Source organism: Macaca nemestrina, chromosome 4 (assembly GCF_043159975.1).
Source record: "Macaca nemestrina isolate mMacNem1 chromosome 4, mMacNem.hap1, whole genome shotgun sequence".
NCBI classification, from domain to species: domain Eukaryota; kingdom Metazoa; phylum Chordata; class Mammalia; order Primates; family Cercopithecidae; genus Macaca; species Macaca nemestrina.
In genome coordinates this window covers 50,860,769-50,880,118 of record NC_092128.1, presented here as the reverse complement: position 1 = coordinate 50,880,118, position 19,350 = coordinate 50,860,769, and the positions used below count along the sequence as shown (strand labels likewise).

Below are 19,350 nucleotides of genomic sequence, written 5' to 3'. Positions count from 1 at the left end.
GGCATTTTAACAGAAATAGAAAAAACAATTCTATAATTCACATGGAATCACAAAAGACCATGAATAGCCAAATCAATCTTGAGAAAGAACAAAGCTGGAGGCATCATACTTCATGATTTCAAAATATATTACAAAGCTACAGTAATCAAGACAGCATGGTACTGGCATAAAGAAATACATATAAGCCAATAGAACAGAATGGCAAGCCCAGAAACAAATCCACACATATACAGTCAACTGATTTCAACAAAGGAGCAAAGAATTTACAATGGGGCAAGAATCTTATCTTCAACAAACGGTACTGCTAAATCTAGATATCCACAAATGAATAAACTTGGTTTCTGATTTTATGCACACAAAACCCCACTCAAAACAGCTTAAAGACTTAAAGGTAAGCCCTGAAACTGTAACACACCTAGAAAAAAACATAGGGGAAAAGCTGCATGACACTGATTTCATGAATGTGACACCAAAAGCACCAGCTACCAAAATGAAAAAGAAGAAGTGTGACTATATCAAACAACAACAACAACAAAACATCTGTACAGCAAAGGAAATTATCAATAGAGTGAAAGGTAACCTATGGAACAGGAGAAAGTATCTGCAAACCATATGTCCAATAAGGAGTTAATATCCAAAATAGATAAATAACTCCTATAACTCAATAGTTTAAAAAATCTGATTTTAAAATGGGCTAAGGACTTGAACAGACATTTCTCCAAATAAGACATACAAATGGCCAATAGGTATAATAAAAAATGCTCAACGACATTAGTCATCAGGGAAATGCAAAGCAAAACTACAAAGAAATATCACCTCATACTTGTTAGAATGGCCATTACAAACAAACAAACAAAAGACAAGTGTTGGCATGGACGTGGAGAAACTGGAACCATTATACATTTCATGGGCATGCAAAATGCTGAATCCACTACGAAAACAGTATGGAGATTCCTTAAAAAATTAAAAATAGAACTACCATATGATCCAGCATTACCACTTCTGGGTATTTGTCCAGAAGAATTGAAATCAACATCTCAAAGGATTATCTGCACTCCTGTGTTTCTTGCAGCACTAATCACAATAGCCAAGATGTAGAAATGATCTAAATGCCCATCAACAGATAAATGGATAAAGAAAACATATATACATGCCAAGGAATATTGTTCAGCCTTACAAAAAAGAATATTCTGTAATATGCAACTACATAGATGAACATTGAGGATGTTATGCTAAGTTAAATAAGCTAGTCACAGAAAGATAAATACTGCGTGATTCCACTTACAGGAGGTATCTAAAATAGTCAAATTCATAGAATCGAAGGGTGCAATGGTGGTTGCCAAGGGGTGGAAGTAGGAGGAAATGGAAAATTACTAGTCATTGGGCATAAAGTTTTAATTAAGCAAGATGAAGAAGTTCTAGAGATCTGTCATATGCCATTGTCCCTAAATTCAACAGTACTGTATTGTACACTGAAAAATTAGTTAAGAGGGCAGATCTTAGGTGTTTTTACTATAAGAGAGACATACATTTTTAATGAGAAAGGCTGCTTCAAAAAAAGGCACAAGGACATGGATATGAAACGAATCTCTTCTGAGCTGTAGACCTGTTCAGAGGGTATGGGGAGCTACAGCTACCTTCCTTTCAATTTCAGACCCAAATCTACCTTGATGAGTAGCTGCTCCCCCTACAACGGGCTAATACTAAAGCACAGGGGACAATAAGAAGGAAACTAACAAAAATCAGTTATGGTTGTCAGTACACTGGTGCCCTACCAGCAAATCCTGCACTAGGAAAGCAAGGGGGCCATTAAGTGTGCAACCACCTTATCCATTGGCATTGCCCCAGATAATAACATGAGGGCAAGACTTGTGAACTTGTGACTTGTGAACTATAAAGCTAATGGTTGTCACTGGTGTGTAAGTGGGTGGGCAACATGCATTTGGACTTAAGGTGATTGATAACTTCCTAAGGGGTAGGGAATGTTTAATGATGTTACATGGGAAGTACCATGGCAACCACGTTTATTCTAAATGCAGAATACACGCTAAGTTCAGATTTTAAGATAGTAATTCTTAAAATGTTTTAAAATGTCCTTCCCATCAATAGAGAGTACAAAAGGACGGTTATGCCAGCAGAAAAAAACACAGACATGAAACAAAACACCCAGACCAGAGAGACAGAACTGCTTCATATAGCCATTTTTAGGCAAAGCAGGGAGCCAGTGTTTTGCCATGCATATTAGAGAAAAGGGAAGTCTCCTACTGATACAACCTAATACTTAGTACTGAAAGGCTATTCCTGAAAAGTACATAAAAGTAAGCAGTCTTAATGACAGTAACTAGGGCTCTGAAGCTAGAAGAAAGCTTTCCAGTGGAACACGTGGAGGAGAATCTTGTCTGAATGAGACTTCAGTCACTAGTCACTAGAAGTTATCATTAAGACTTGATGAGGAACAACTGATAACTGAACAAAATCTAGTGTGTACACTCAGAATGTGTTGTGAATAGTTTGGTATAGTGTATCATTTCAATGACCAAATTATCGTCTCATAAAACCCCAAGCAAAGCACCTAAGGGTTTAATATAATGATACCTGGAGCAAGAGGAAGATACTACCTGAATATTATAATTAATGTTCTGTTACTAGAATGAACAACAGGTCAACTGAATTCATTATGGAGTACTTTCTTAATGAGGCTAATTTCTGAGTTTTCTCAAATTAGTGTAAGATATTAAGCATATGTAGAAAGATGATGAATTCAAATGTGAAGTGAGATTTCAATTCAACAAACACTTACTGGGCTATGAGTAGGATGCTGTGCTAAATATTGTGGCTTTACAGATGAAACAAATCCCTTGCTCCAAATGCAAGGTAAGTCCAGAAGCAAAGAGATGCTATGTGATGAAATAGGTGCCATACTAGATACAGAAATCAGAGCATAGTATGGGTATGTACAGGCTCATGATCAATGATTAGGGAGAGTTCAAAGAAAGTATGGGTTCCAAAGAGAGTACACATAATAATTTTCCTGCTCAGCAGTACTTGTAGGCAGGAGATGCTTTCTTCTTGTTTTGTTCCTTACCGATTAGCAATAATGAAACTCTGCAGCTTCAGATATAAAATATTTATTGAGAGTGAGTACATGGAATAGCATAGATGTCAGGAATTAAATACATTATCGAGAACACAAAATATCAGAAAGCTAGAAGGCTAGCCACCCAGCCCAGACTGTCTGTCTCAGTCAGGTTAGATTAGTTTCAGTACAGATATAACAAGTCCTCTGATTTTGACTGAGGAGCCCCTGGCTAGCAGTACATATAGTTATATATGTGCCTATTTCCTCCTTGCAGTCCATGAGCTACTTGAAGGCAATGACTACATTATGCAACAGAGTGCATGGCATTTAGAATGTGCTCAGTATTTGAATACTGACTGAATCAACGAATAATTCTATACTGAAAGCACCACTCCTTCCCCCCAAAATAATTAATAATGGTTTTTAAAGCCCTTCAAGGTCTTCTACAGCCCTTCAAGGATCTGTCACAGCTTCTAGGAATCAAGACATTCATCCACGTGATGGATGTGAGTGAAAGGTCCACTGCCAACGTTAGGACATTTCCTTGTCGTTTGACCTTTAAGAATTTAAGACTACTCAGGAAAAGCCTGGAAATAAAAGGATTATAGTCTTGAAGATACTCATGAAGATACTCACTTCATTCTAAAATAAGCATTTCCTACAGAAAAAGAAAAGACATGAGAGATAATAATGGAATAGCTGTAAAATCTCTTTCTGGAGACAACAATCAAACTATAGACCATCTTGGGTTCTATGTTAATCTTATATACAGCCAAAGCAAGTATATGGAAATGAGTTAACCCCATGAATATCACTATTTTTATTCCATTGTCCTCCAAACAAATTTTTTCACTGCATTTGATATGTACAAACATGTGAAGTTTAAAGAATGTCATCTGTCCAGTCTCTTGTAGAGGAAATAATGTGAACTGAAATAGCTAAAGGACAAAAGAAGTAAGAGGAAGAGAAAACATGCCTGAAAGAATCTAAGTTACTGACAAACCCCCAGAACATTTTGATATGACTGTAACAGCCAGACCTATGATAGAGGACTAGTCTGGTTTTGATACTAAATTGCCATTGTCCAAACTCCAGTTATCCACAGTTAACCTGAGATGGACATCTATTGGTGTTTGGTTGTTTAACACTTAGGCCTGGTTTCTAAGCACATCACAAATTTGTTTCTGGGAGTTACTTCAACTTTGGATATAATCTGGAGAGGCCCTGAATCCAGTTCCCTTATTTTCCAGCCAAGGGGCAGCCATGTGATCCCAGCTTGGTTAATTAAATACCTGCCTGGAATTTAAATTTTGAACAGAGTGCCTAAGAGACTAAAATGGCTGGGGTTCATTCATTTCATCACTGTCATCCTGACCAGCTGGTTCCTGCTGCAAGAGAACACCTATTGTTCCTGCTTCCTGCTCTCTGGAGGTAACCTGGTTCCTGACCATGTTCATGTCTGGTCCCATAGTCATCTTGTAAGTTCTATGCTCTCCTAGTGGCCTTCTAATAAACTGCCTTTCCTTTAAGTTAGTTAGACTGGTTTGGTTATGTGCAGGGCAGGTGTGGTTGGTACTTGCTGCCCTCCTGAGATGAGTGAGTATAAGGGGCTACTGCAGAGGTTCCTGTTCTCATGTTACTTTAAAATCTGGCAGCCTGAGTCTACCAATGAGCATCTGTAAACCATGCTGAGGTATGCCTGCCTAATTCTCCTTTCCTAATTTCCTCTCCTATCTGTCTCCCAAGTAAGGTCCAGTTAAAGATGAATGCTAGGCAAGGTCAATATGGGGAAACTGGGGGAAAGACCATCCTAATTTCTTTCTGCAATCTGCCTTAAATGCAAGCAAAAGTCAGTCATTACATAAAAGCTACTGTTGAGCAACTCTTTCCAAAACAATGTTTACTACCATGATCAATGACACTGAAAACACACAGTTAATAGAATAACTGTGATAGAGAGTAGGCTAGGTGCAGTGGCTCATACCTATAATCCCAGCACTTTGGGAAGCTGAGGCAGGCGGATTACTTGAGCCCAGGAGTTCAAGACCAGCCTAGGCAACAGGGCAAAACCTCATCTCTACAAATAAATACAATAATTAGCCAGGTGTTGTGGTGCACCTGTAGTCCTAGCTACTTGGAAGGCTGAGGCAGGAGGATCAATTGAGCCTGGGAGATTGAGGCTGCAGTGAGCCATGATCACAGTACTGCACTATAGCCTGGGAGATCCTGCCTCCAAAAAAAAAAAAAAAAAATTGAAAGTGAATGGAACATACAGACTGAAAATATATCTGCATATTGTATTCTTAAAACAGAAAATCTGAGCATTAGGAAATTTATAGCCAATACAAACACACACAAAAAAAGCCACTTAGCAAACAAAATGAACCCCAGACAGCTGTAGCACTTTCACACTTGGGAACCTGGTTTGCAGTCTTGTGAATAGAAAAGCATATGAAAAGAATAATTAAAATATGTTAGAGACAAGTGTCAACGAACCTAGCTATACATATCCTCAATGAGAACATTAAATTTCCTTTGGGAAATTATTGAGAGTGGATTGTACCAGTTAAGAATGGGAAAGATCAAATTAAGAAATGGAGGCAACATTTCAGAAAGTAATGCAATCCCAGGAGTCCCTCAATACTATTATGGCCTTACTGGCATTCCTGAGACACAATAGGCTGGAAAGGACCTTGGATGGATGAGAATATTGATGCCCTTCAATACCCAGAGCGAGAGTGCCATCCTCTCTCATTACTCACCAACCTTACAGTAACACTTTTCCAGTACCACTGAGAATTGATAGCACTTTAAATGCTCAGAATTTCCCCTCCCAGCAATATAACAGACTACATATTCTGAAATCCAACTAAACACCTAAACATTCTAGAAAAATATAAAAGCCATGATTATAAAGGAATAGCTAAGCTATAAGTAACTAAAAGGGAAATATCAGAGGATAACAGTAAAGTGAAAACACGAATCCAAAAAGGTCACACTCTCTGTATGACATCCCCCCACCTTGCAAAGAAAATCCAAAGCCAACAAATTAATTTAAAGCAATTGTTTCCCTTAGAAACAAACATAAATCTTCTACAAAGATATGTGCCCTCAAAGCAGACCTTACAGAATTCATACAGATAAAGTCCCAACAAATATAATTTCCCAATTTTTAAAAAATTTGAATTACATGAAAAAGTAAGACATCATGAGAGAGAGCCAGCAGAATACACTGCACAGACCTGTCACGACTTCCTATGTTGGAATACTAAAATCAAAATATAAATTAAGTGTGCTATTAAAAGATTACAGAGGGAATTGAATACATAAACAAAGAGCATGAGACTATGAAATATGAAGCCGATTTGAAAAAGAACCAAAATGAACTTCCTGAAAAAAAAAAAAAGATTTAAATGAAAAAATGTATTGTACAAGTAAACAAGCTAATAAGACACAGGTAAAAAGAGTTAATTAGAGAACTAGAAACCAAAGTTGAAACCACTACTGGACTGGAACAGAGACCAAAAAAGAGAGAAAAATACATTAAAAAATGTTAAGAATCATAAAGGATACAAATAAAGGACTAACATTTATAACAGGACCTCTAGAAAGAGACAACTGTGAAGATGAGGGAGAAATGATACATGAAGAAATAGTGCCTAAGAATTTTTCAGAATAGATGAAAAACACAAATTCACAGACTCAGGAAACTAAACAAATAAGCAGGATTCAACACACACACACACATAAACAAACTCCAAGACACACACTACAGTGAAATTTCAAAAATCCAAAGGCAATGAGAAAATCTCAAAGAGCCAGACAAAAGCACTGTGGTGGATAAAGAGAAGGAAAGAAGAAAAAGGAAGGATAAAGTAGGAAGAAAGAATAGAAAATTGAAGGAGGATTATATGAAAGAATGGAGAAAGACAAAGGAGAGAAAAAAAATACTTGAACAAGGAAAGCCAGACTCCCCTTAGGGGTAAATGTGGCTAACAGTCTGAGGATGCTTTTGAGGTATAGCTAGCTGAACCTGAAATCCTGACATTAAGCTGAAAGGCTAATGTGTTTCCAGACTGGTAGTGCCTCTGACTCCTGATAGCAAAATAAACTCTTCCTTAAGATAGGTCTCAGGATTCCCAAATATTAAGTTCAATTTATTATAGCCACATAAATAATATTCCCAAACACCTAGAAAAACTAGCCACCACAAAGCAAAATCAGTAGAACAAGAGATCAAGATGCCCAAGAACCACAGATAATATAATTATCAGATATTAATGTAACACTACTATCACTGAAATGGTTAAAAAGTAAGAGTGGTAATAAAAATTCACAAAGGAACGTATAATGAAATATTGTTTGACTTTACAAGGAAGAAAATTCTGGTGCATGCTATAACACAGATAAGCCTTGACTTTGCTAAGTGAAACAAGCCACTCACAAAAAGACAAATACTCTATGATTTCACTTACGTGAGGTACCTAGAGTAGTCAAAATTATAGAGGCAGAAAGTAGAATGGCCACAGGAGCTGGAGGAGAGGAGATTTGTTTAATGGGTCTAGCATTTCAGTGCTGCCAAATGAAGAGTTCTGAAGATTGGTTGCCTGACAATGTGAATGTATTTATCACAACTGATGGATGAACTTAAAAAGATTTTAAAATGGTGAATTTTATCCTGTTTTATCCTAATTTATATTCCTTATTATTCAACTTTCTTGATATATATTGTGGTTCCTACATCAATGAATTCAAGTCTTTCATCAATTATAGAAAAATCTCAGCCATTACTTTTTTGAAAATTGCCTCTCCTCCATTTGAAACACTAACGAGACTAATTTAAACACATGTGTTTTTTTTTTATGACTTAACTTCTATGACAGAGTTTATCTGTCAATTGGTGTACTTCATAGGTTCTAAGAAATTCTGTCATTATCCTCCTGAATGTCACCTTTTCCCCCAACTTTCTTTCCTCTTTTTCTCTCTGGAACTGGAAGTACAATCAATCCTCATTATTTGCAGATTGCATATTTGCAGATTCACCTACTTGCTAAAATCTATTTATAACCTCCAAATTAATCTTTTATGGTCATTCATTGACATGCTCAGAGTGGCAAAAAAATTTGAGTCACCTGATGTACATGTTCCTAGCTGAGGTCAAACAAGGTGATGCTCTGTCTTCTTGCTTCATCTCTCATACTGTAAATACATGTCCTTTTTGCTATCTATTTAGGGCTCTGGTTTTGTTTTTTGCATTTTTATGCTTTTTCTTGGTGATTTCTCTGTTTACAGTGGCCCCCAAACATAGTACTGAAGTGCTGTGTAGTGTTTCTTGGTGCAAGAAGGCTGTGAAAATCCGTGTGTTAAATAAGCTTCATTCAGGCATGAGTTATGGTGCTGCTGGCCACGAATGTGTTAAGTGAGGTGCCTTTAAACAAAAACACACATAAAACAAAGTTATATATTGATTAATTAATGAAAAATTGTGAACAGATGCTCACAGAAACTTTTTATTTCTCCTAGGAACAATGGTTCAGTATTCACTAATCCAGTATTCACAGTGGCTTTACAGAACATAACTCTTGCCAATAATGAGAAGTGACTGTATGAGAACATCTTCTATCTTCTCTATATCTCATTTTCTCTTTTTTATTTTCTATTGTTTTATCTCTCTGTGCCACATGATAGATAATTTATTTTGACGTAATTTCTGGGTCACTATTTGCCCTTTAGCTGTACCATGTGACTACTGAAGTATTGAGTTTTACACTTCGGTTATTTGTTTTTCTATTTCTATAAGTTTTATTTGGTTTCTTTTCAAGTCGTAAAAGTCCCTTTTTGGGTTTCCTATTCTCTGTAGATTTGATCAAGCTTATTTTTCATTTATTTAAAAATAGTAAGCATACTTTACAGTTATTTTATAGTCTGTTTCTGGTAATTCCAACATCTGAAATTTTTGAGGATCTGGTTTTGTTGTTGATGTAGCTACTGTTTCCTGTTCTTGGGGTCTAGTTTTCTTGTGTGATTGGTCATCTTTTGTTGAGACAGGATGTTGCTCTGTTGCCCAGGGTGAGTACAGTGACATGATCATGGCTCACTGCAGCCTCAGCTTCCCGGGCTCAAGTGATCCTCCTGCCTCAACCTCTTAAGTAGCCAGCACTACAGATGCATGCCACCATGCCCATGCTTGATCATCTTTGACCACGTGTTCCTCATTGCATTGAAAAATTATTTGCAAGAATAATTTGAATCAAGGATAAAGGATAAACACATATCTTTCTCCAAAGATATATGTTTGTTTCTATTAGGTACTTGGGAGTACCAACAATATGGCATTGCCTTAAACCTAGTTCAAGGCTTGAGGTTCTGCGAACAACCCAGGGAATCAGACTTGGGTTGTAATCCTACGTGAGGACTGTCCCAAATCTGGTTCATCCTTTTCCAAAGAGTGTAGCACTTTGGAGTCCTAGCCTATTGAGGGAAGGATTTCCTATTTCTGGGGGCTCCAGGCTTTGACTTCTATCATGATGCCACTTGCTCTGTGAATTATTCAAAGTGAAAATTCAAAAATTGACAACTGTCAAGAACGCTGATAGAAAAAGTTTCTTCTGCTCTATTCACCTCACTGGTAAATATTTTCCTTTCAACTCTGGCCTAGTAATTCTCTACTATCTTGTCAGGGCTTTTATACTTTTAAGATGTTGATTTTTGTATATTACCTAGCTTTTTTAGAGGGCTGTCCAAATAATCTAGCCCTCAATTACCAGAAAAAGAAAACCAGCTTTTTTTTTATTTCTTTTTTTTTTTTTTGAGACAGAATCTTGCTCTGTAACCCAGACTGGAGGGCAGTGGCACAATTATGGCTCACTTCAGCCTTGAACTCCTGAGTTCAAGCGATCTTCTTGCCTCAGCCTCCAAAGTAGGTAGAACTACAGGTGTGTGCCACAATGCCCATTTTATTTTTATTTTTTATTTTTTGTGGAGACAGGGTCTCAAATTTTTGCCCAGGCTGTTTTCAAACTTCTGGCTTCAAGTGATCCTCCGACCTCGGCCTTCTAAAGTGCTGGGATTACAGGCTTGAGCCACTGGGTCCAACTGAAAAGGTTGCATTTAATTCAGCCTCTTCTATCTCTTCTGCTTAAGGTGAAGGCCATTCCTACTTTTTCTTCGTGGCTTATTTATTTATTTTTATTTTCTAGTGACAAGGTCTCACTCTGTCATCCAGGCTAGAGTACAGTGGCATGATCATGGCTCACTGCAGCCTCAAATTCCAGAGTTCAAGCAATCCTCCCACCTCAGGTCCAGATTAGCTGGGACTACAGGTATGCACCACCGCTCCTGGTTAATATTTTACATTTTTTACAGGGATGGGGGTCTCACTTTGTTGCCCAGGCCAGTCTTGAACTCCTACCTTCAACTGATCCCCCCTCTTTGGCCCCCCACCCAAAAGTGCTGGGATTATAAGCATGAGCCACCATGCCCTTTTCCTGGCTTAATTCCTCATCTTCTGTGTGTAATCACTCAAATGGGAGAAGACATATCTCCAGAAGAATAAGCAGCAGGTATAAGGCACACACTTTCTCAGGGCAAAAAGGTTAGTTCTGCATGGCTGGGAAGGCCTCAGGAAACTTAGGATCATGGCGGAAGGTGAAAGGAAGCAAGGCACCTTCTTCACAGGGTGGCAGGATGGAGAAGTGAGTCTGTTTGTGCTTGTTTTTATTCTTTTTAACCTTACATTAATGTTATAATCATAACTCTTTACTATTTACTTTTAACAAACTCTATAAATGATATATGATTTTATTCCCATTTTGTATATGAGGAATTGAGGCACAGAAAGATTAAGCAACTTGCCCAAAGTTGCGGGCTAGCAAATAGTAGTTCTAAGACCAGAATCTAGGCTGCCTATCTCTATCATAAATGCTCCTGAGTACTGGGTTACTCTCCCTCTCTTTTGTATGTATATAATATCACATTTCATAAATAAAAAGAAGTCAGCCATGGTGGCTCATGCCTGTAGTCCCAAGTTCTCAGGAGGTAAAGACAGAAGGAATGCTTGAGCTCAGGTGTTTGAGTCCAGTTTGGGCAACACAGAGAGACCCTATCTTTAAAAGATATATAAAAGAAGGCCGGGCGTGGTGGCTCAAGCCTGTAATCCCAGCACTTTGGGAGGCCGAGGCGGGCGGATCACAAGGTCAGGAGATCGAGACCACAGTGAAACCCCGTCTCTACTAAAAATACAAAAAAATTAGCCGGGCGCGGTGGCGGGCGCCTGTAGTCCCAGCTACTCAGGAGGCTGAGGCAGGAGAATGGCGGGAACCTGGGAGGCGGAGCTTGCAGTGAGCCGCGATCGCGCCACTGCACTCCAGCCTGGGCAACAGCGTGAGACTCCGTTTCAAAAAAAAAAAAAAAAAAAAAAAGATATATAAAAGAAAATACAAAGAACTGAAAAGGAGAAAAATGCTTGGCACTAATACCGTAAGGACTAATGCCATTCAAACTATTTTGCAAGAAGATTAAACATACGTATATAGCTATATATGTGTCATTGTAATGAAAAATAACATCAAAAAGTTAATAATCACTTGATTGTGTTACTTTTACTCTCTTCACGTTTTTCTTCATTTTTCCCAATTGTCTGCAGTGAATATGTATTACTTTTAAACTCAAGGGAAGAAAATAATACTATTTTAAAATACTTTGGCCCACAGCTTTTTTTATTTAATTGCATATCCTAAATCACATGGTAAACTGCATAGGAAGTCTAATTATATCTTGCCTGGGAGATGAAAGACAATTTTGAGTATTACTGTGATCCAAAAAGGGCCTTCACTGTGTATCCAAAGGCAAATAGTGTCTTAAATTTCAACAAAAAATGTTAAGGGCTAGTAAAGAGTTGCTTTGAGCTGGTCTTACCATTGGTTTTGACCATTTTTCTTTTCTTTTCTTTTCTTTTCTTTTCTTTTTCTTTTTTTTTTTTTGAGACAGAGTTTCACTCTTGTGCCCCAGGCTGGACAGCACTGCAATGGTGCGATTTTGGCTCACTTCAACCTCCGCCTCCCATGTTCAAGTGATTCTCCTGCCTCAGGCTCACAAGTAGCTGAGATTACAGGCACCCACCACCATGCCAGGCTAATTTTTTGTATTTTTAGTACAGACGGGGTTTCACCATGTTGGTGAGGCTTATCTCAAACTCCTAACCTCAGGTTAGCCGCCTGCCTCAGCCTCCCAAAATGCTGGGATTACAGGCGTGAGTCACTGCGCCTGGCCTGCCTTGACCATTTTTTATGTGACTTTAGGGCAATCTCATCCTGTCTAAGGCAGATAGGTACCCTGGGCTCCTCTGTCTATAGCCACCCCATTAAATAAGGAGAGACACAGAGGGAATGTAATGCAACAATCAATAAACAGACTTCACAGTGCAGAGATTAGTTGCCTGACTAGCAAGTTTAGACAAACAGTCCTTAAATGGGAGTGTGAGGTTCCTGCTGACATTCAGGAAAGCATCTGAGGCTGTGAAGGGGTGCATGGTAACTGCAAATTGTGTGGTGCTAAACCCACAGAGTCACAGAAGATCTGCATCCGTTTTGCTTTCCAGAGGTGGGAGATTTTGCTTTCCAGAGGAACAGAGATTTTTTTTTGAATGTAGAAAAAAACTCTTTAGAAACAGATAAATGTAGAGTTTGGTAGCATTATCCAGTCAAGGAAACACTAACGAGGCTGGGTGCAGTGGCTTACGCCTCTGATCCCAGCACTTTGGGAGGCTGAAGCAGGAGGATCACTTGAGTTCAGGAGTTTGAGACCAGCCTGGGCAACAAAGTGAGACCCCATCTCTATTTTTTTAAACTAAATTAATTTTTTTAATTAGCCAGGCATAGTGGCACACATCTGTAGTCCCAGCTACTTGGAAGGCTGAGGCAGGGGGACTGCTTAAGCCCAGGAGTTCAAGGCTGCAGTGAGCTATGATTGCACCATTGCACTCCAGCCTAGGCAACAGAATGAGACCCCATCTCTAAGAAAGGAAAAAAGAAAGAAAAAAGAAAACCCTAAACTAACAGGGCAATCTGTAGAGAGATCCTGGCATCTAAATACTAGCACTGAGCCTCCAGATTAAGCAAGGGCAGCAACAGCAGGCTCCGTTCGGAGCATCCCAAGTTTAGTATCATTTTCTTAAAAACTTAATATACCAAAAACACCCCATATTGACTCTGTAAAGTAATTATCCCCAAATTACCCACTATCAATTTCTAGGCAAACAACCAGAAAAGCACTGTGGAACACTCACATTTCAATGACCTCTCTCACCACCTGCTCCTCTTCTTTCATTTACTAGTTTGTAAATTGGAGGAAATCACTAACTTTCCCAAAGCTTCAGTTCCCAACTGGTAAGAGGGATATAATTATACTTGCCTCACAGTGCTGTTGTGAAGATAAAATGGCACAGTGGCTATAATGCCCACCACAGTGTCCTGCAGAGGCTCTGGAAGTGTGTTCCAATGTAGTCCCATCCACAGCCACTGAGTCACACCACACACACACACACACACACACACACACACATATACACATACCCCTGAATGTTGCCTAGGCAAACGGCCTTCTAAAGTCACTCCTGTCTGGCTCAGGACCTCCAAAATCAAGATTAAGAATCCAAACATATTAAAGTGAGAATTGGGAGTTATTTTCACTTCAGATTTCATTTAAAAATAACAAATTACAAAACAGTAGCTAGAAAGGGAACCTGCTAATGAATATTCATTAACACTGCTAACCAGAAATAAAGACAAAAGCTGTCTTTTCTTGTAACATTAAAGTGAAAACAAATAAGATACGGAGAAGGCAGCAGGAGAGCCAGAATGACACTTCCATTTCAGGGATGAGGGAATTTGATATAACTTATGACGAGGGCTTGGTAACCCCTGGGAATTCTAATGAACACAACCCCTGCAGACTTCAATGGAGTTCCATCTTGAACATCCAAGGGCAGTCATTTGGCTTATGGTGAATAGATCTAACTCTTGGCTTCCTAGCCAAAGAAGATTGAGAAATTTGAATAAAAATTAAGAACAAGAGCTTTTAAAATGTTTTTTTTTAATGAAGTATAGTCCCATACTTCATTAACTTCAGTATATGCTGAAGACAATTATACATCGTCCTTGAGCCAAGAACCTGGGGAAATATAAGAAATAAAAACTGGAATTTCTTCATGGTTTTATGTTGGGGATGTGTGCTTGGTTTTTTTCTTCTGACTTTCAAAGGAGTCCGAGATGGGTAACTGAACTTCCTACTCTGAAAAATGACCATCATGATAACATACCATTAAGAGTCAGGACTTTGAAGTGGTGCATTTGGTTTAAGAACAGGTTGATGAGAACATGCGGTATTTGATTTTCTGTTCCTAAGTTAGGATAAGAGTCTCCAGCTCTTATAAGCGGGAGCTAAATGATAAGAACTTATGAAAACAAAGAAGGAAACAGCAGATACTGGGGTCCATTTGATCGGGGAGGGTGGGAAGAGGAAGCAGAAAAGATAACTATTGGGTACTGGGCTTAATACCTCGGTGATGAAATGATATGTACAACAAACCCCCAAGACATGTGTTTACCTATGTAACAAACCTTCACATGTGCCCCCAAATCTAAAATAAAAGTTTAAAAAAACCTAAAAATTACAATTAAAAAAAGAGGAGATTTTCTTTGATCCAGTCAAAGAAAAACAAAAACAAAACCAAAAACAAAAAACAGGTTGCGGGTGAACTGGCAGAAAAAAAAGTAAAGAATTGTTGAAGGGCATAAGATGGGTTGGGGGAAAGAAAAGCTCCTAGTTCCATACGAATTTGAAGGTTGTATTTGAACTTTTAAAAACCTGAAAGTAGCTAAAAAAATCCATCAGTTCTGTTAGAGTCCTCTTCAAAGGAAAGGAGATTTGACAGAGGAGATTTGAAGGCGGTGATAGAAGTAAAAATAAAAAACCTTTTCATGTTTTTACCTCAGGCGCTTAAACTGCCCTTGTATTACAGCACTTTCCTCACTGTAAAGTATTAATACATATGAATCCTGAGCCTCCTGTTAAAACACATGCTCTGATTCAGCAAGCAACTTTGCTTTTCCAACAAGCTCTGGGTGATGTCCACACTGCTGGTTTATAGACCACACTTTTAGTAACATGTAAAGGTGAGTTGCAGTGCCTACTGTTGGTTCATCACACTAGAATTTGGAAGTTTGTCCCCTAAGCCCAGTTTTTGTGCTTGGCAGATACTAGCTTGCCCTAGTTATCTCATGGGTTATCGTGAAGCTGAAATTAAACAACATGCCAAGTGCTTTAAGAAATGTGAAGAACAAAGAATAGTATGATCACCATCATGAAAAAGATCATAAAAGACAAATGACTTTCTGAAGGACCCCAACGTAAGAGGCAAACTAAACTCAAAATCTGTATCATCTGATCTTAAGCAAGTGCTTTGTACTCTAATGTGTTGCAATTTAAGGCATTATGAGGAACAGATCACATTTATTTCCATCTTGCATTTGCCTCCCTGTCTTAATGCATACATTACATTGAAAATGTACACACTGGGATGATTCAAACCCTTGTATTTCCTTAGAGGGGCAGAGATCACTGCTGCTGTACTGCCCTCTGATGCACTCCAGGAGTCATCATAACACTCAATACACCTACAGTCTAATAACAACACTGTTAACCAGGTAAACGTAAGGGAGACCGGTATAAACGCCCAACCACATGAGACAATTTCAGAGATGGGACACAAAATGTGGGCTAATCAAGGAAGACTTTGTGGAAGAAAAGCATACGTTTTGAGGTGTGCTCAAATGAGAAAGGTTTAGGTAGCTTAGAAGAAAGGCAAGGCTGACGCTGAGCAAAATCACAGTGGCATCTCCAATGAGTTAGTCATCCTGCACACAGTGTCAAGGACTATATTTAATACCCAGAAATAATCCTACAGGTTAGAACACGGAGGCCAACTCAACCGATGTAGTAGACTAGTTCAATAATTAGAAAGGAGAGAGCCCTGGAATACCAGGGTAAGGACTGTAGATTTTATTCTTCATGGGATGGAGGGCCATTTGAAGAATTTTTAGCTTGGCAGAAACAGAAGGAATGAAACTGGGTATTTAAATGGAATGTATCGGAGAGAATACGGAAGGCATGAGAATAAGTAAGTACACCTTTACAACTTATATTTACAGCAGTGGATCCATTTAATCAAGTGAGATCTTAAAACACCTGTCTATCTATGGAGAGAGAGGAAGGCAGAGGGAGAGAGAATATGAATATAAATACGAATATGAATATGTAAGCAGAGCTGTTTTAGGTCAGAGTGTGATGGGGCCCCTAGGCTAAGCTGTCAGGAGTGGAACCCTGAGGTCTGCTTGGTTTCTTTTGAAAGAAGGTCACTGTAATGTGATAAGTATATAAGGATGCAGGAACTAGAAATGCAAAGGAAAACTACACAGACATGTTTTATGAAGGAAGAATAGATCACCCAATGGCTCCAATAGCTCTAGAGCCAGGCATTTTGGCTTCTAGTCCAGTGTTCTTCATCTACATCATTCTGACTCTGCAGATTACTACTTGACAAGACATGCCAAGGAGAAAATGCAAAGTCCAATACACTTATTAGTAATTTAGAAACTTCTTAGACACTTCCTTTTATCTTCCAACACTGAGGTCTTAAAAGAGCATTTAGTCTAAAAATCCAGTCCCATTTCCATTCTTTAATCTTATCTCTAAGCAATTAATTGATTGGAAAATAATTTATTCTTCAAAGTTGCAGACTTCCTGTTGTTGTTCCAAAGCCTTTCATAGTGATCTAATACTTGTGAGTATTTTAACAATGTCATCACAAGATCTGATTCACAAAAGAGATTACATTGGGCACAAATAAGTGGCCCAAGATAGAAGGCATTAATTTATTTTCATATAGAATATACAGATGGCCTACAGTAAGACTGAAAACTGTGATAATAATAACCAGCATATTTATAAACACACATAAAGACACCTATTCAATGAAAGAAGACTTGTTGTTACACGTTCAGAAAAGCACACAAGGTGTGTTTGCACACAAAGATACTATGAGAAAGTTATAGAGAAAATGAAAGTAATTATTTTCTTTCACTTGCAGAACAAAACATATGTGTTTGAATTTCTAGGAGGCATCATTTCTGAAATCACAGAGTTCAGAGTTCTTAAATACTCTGGGAAGCATCTCAGTAACTCAGGACTGAATGTTCTCTTCTTTTTTGAAGATTTTCAGAAGTGTATATTTTACAAGCCTCTTCCAGTGTTTTACTGTCAAGAGCAGAGGAGTTCTCCTGATACAAATCTAACTATCTTCCTTCTTTAATGTATGTCCATTTCCTCTTGTTCTATCCTCTGAACATGGGCAAAAAATGTCCAATATCCTCCTCACGAAAGATTTCCACTTATTTGATGACATAAGGTAAGTTATGCCTCAATTTTCTTATCCTAAACAATTCCAGTTCCTTTAACTTTTACTCAGAGAAGTTTCTCCTCATTCCTTTAATCACTTTGGTTTCCCTTTGGAATCCTGTCCAACTTCTCCACATATCTTATTAATGGGGACTAACAGTAAGGAATTATTTAAAATTGCAAGTGATGCATCTTTTATTAACCTCCATATTCTACTAAAGCAAATGTTGTAATAAAAATGACATTAAAGTGCGCTCTGTATTGTCCAGTTGGTCAGAACTGGTGCACTATTTATGGGTTACTTATAGGTAATTACTGGTAATTATAATAATAGCTATGATGCAGTGAATGTTTCCTATGTTCCAGGTACCGAATACTCTGCTGTTAAATCCTGGCAAGAACTCTAAAAGGTAGGTATTTTTACCCTGATTTTTTATAGTAAGGGCCTGGGCTACATTGTCACAGATCTTAATTGTGATTCCAGGGCCAGTACCTTATAACAGTACTATGAAGACAGGTAATCCCATCCTGATACACATACACGCTACATTGCATGGCCCACGTACAGTGATTGCTGCAGTTCAGGTTTCTCTGGAACCAGACTCTGAGATGAAGATCTGCAGGCAGGAATTTTATTGGTGAGGGCTCCTGAGCACAACCCCAAGGGGAGTGTGCAAAGCAGGACAAGGGAGTCGGAGAAGTTGGGCCGTGGTGCTGTGGTGCTGTCACAATGAAAGCCTCAGCCAACCCATTGTCCTGAACTGAGTCAAGAGCCTTTGTGTCCCCAAATCAACCACTCATTGAATGCACATGGGCCTGGGGCAAATAGTATAATCTTGGGTGAGGCAGCTCTGATTAGATGAAGGCAGAGGACAATCCCCAAAAGGAGGGACCCAAGTGAGCCATCAGCTGTCAACACTCCAAGAAGCTGGAGAAAGAGTGCTTCAGTCAGGAAAGGGCAGGGGATCTGAGTAGCACATCACAGGTCCACCACAGTGACTGTATGTTCTGATCCCCAACTCAGGATGTGGCCCTGTGAACCTGTTTATGGATTCTGAGTTACAGATTATATCATTTTAAGGCCAAATAAGTCAAAGAAATCAGACTGAGGGGAGAAAAGAACTTCAAATACTGCTTTGGTTTATGTGTAGGACAAGAGGAATATTTCTCTCTCCTCTTAGTCTCTCTCTTTGCCTCTTTCTGTCTTTGTCTCTGTCTGTCTTTCTCATTTACATTCTCTGTGATACATACATACTAATATGATGACACTAAATAAAACATGAAACCTCTGACAGCAAGGAGAGGAAACAGAAAAGGAGAGACAATAATTTGAAATACTGGTAACAGATAGTTATTATCCAAGTGGATATTGGGATTTTTGAATAGTTCTATCGATAATGTATGTGTCCTCTAAATGAAGGACGTTTATGTTATGTTGGGTGAACAGAACCCTGTTAGTAGTTCTGCATCCTCAATCTTTTTTTTACCTCAATCTTTCCTCATAGCTCTTATATATTAAAAGATATAATTGCCTTAGGATGGTTCTTGCCTAAAACAAACAGCACAAATACTTACATTATTGATCGTGAAGAGGAAGTTGTTTTATTTTTCCATTTTAATATAATAAGAACAATAAACATGTTTTTAAAGTTTAAGATCAAAATTATTTATTATTTATTGTTATCTACTTATCCATTATGGAGATGCTTTTAAAAAGCTAGAAAGTCAACAACTGGCAAGAATGGTTTTATTAGGGCATGAATTTGAAATAGATCCCCAAGGGAAAATGAATCCAGCTTATATTATGAGAAAATGTG

At 38.4% G+C, this 19,350-nt stretch overlaps 1 protein-coding gene across 50 annotated transcripts in view; it reads right to left on the bottom strand.

Annotated features, from left to right (window-relative positions):
* The window catches only part of LOC105475296 (neuronal cell adhesion molecule), a 304,974-nt gene that overhangs the window by 223,556 nt on the left and 62,068 nt on the right, over window positions 1–19,350 (bottom strand). The gene's annotated exons all lie outside the window — the stretch shown is intronic.